This window comes from Myotis davidii, unplaced genomic scaffold (assembly GCF_000327345.1).
Source record: "Myotis davidii unplaced genomic scaffold, ASM32734v1 scaffold164, whole genome shotgun sequence".
Lineage (NCBI taxonomy): Eukaryota > Metazoa > Chordata > Mammalia > Chiroptera > Vespertilionidae > Myotis > Myotis davidii.
The window spans coordinates 967,053-967,472 of record NW_006296417.1 but is presented as its reverse complement, the minus strand read 5'-3'; the positions used below and the strand labels follow the sequence as shown (position 1 = coordinate 967,472).

Sequence of the window (420 nt, the reverse complement as noted above, 5' to 3'; positions counted from 1 at the left end):
GAACCAGGAGCTAAAAGTGTTCTCGTGAGATGGAGAGCTAGAGCCAGGCCCACTGTGCTGGAGATCCTGCCTTTCATTTAAAAAAATAAAATAAATTTTGCCCTAACCGGTTTGGCTCAGTGGATAGAGCGTCGGCCTGCAGACCGAAGGGTCCCGGGTTCGATTCCTGTCAAGGGCACGTACCTCGGTTGCAGGCTCCTCCCCGGCCCGGGCCCTGGTCGGGGCGCGTGCAGGAGGCAGCCCATGGATGTGTCTCTCTCACGTCGATGTTTCTCTCCCGCTCTCCGTAAAGGTCAATGGGAAGATATCCTCAGGGGAGGATTCACAAAACAAAGCAACAAGAAAGAAAACTGGGGAAAACCAGTCCTCGCAAGAGGCAGGCCGTGCCCCTGGATTACCTGTGTAGTCCTCTCGTCCTCC

The 420-nt window shown here is 55.2% G+C and overlaps 1 protein-coding gene across 1 annotated transcript in view; it reads right to left on the bottom strand.

Moving 5' to 3' along the window:
* Positions 1–420, bottom strand: part of LOC102767618 (proprotein convertase subtilisin/kexin type 6) — a 72,214-nt gene that overhangs the window by 805 nt on the left and 70,989 nt on the right. The gene's annotated exons all lie outside the window — the stretch shown is intronic.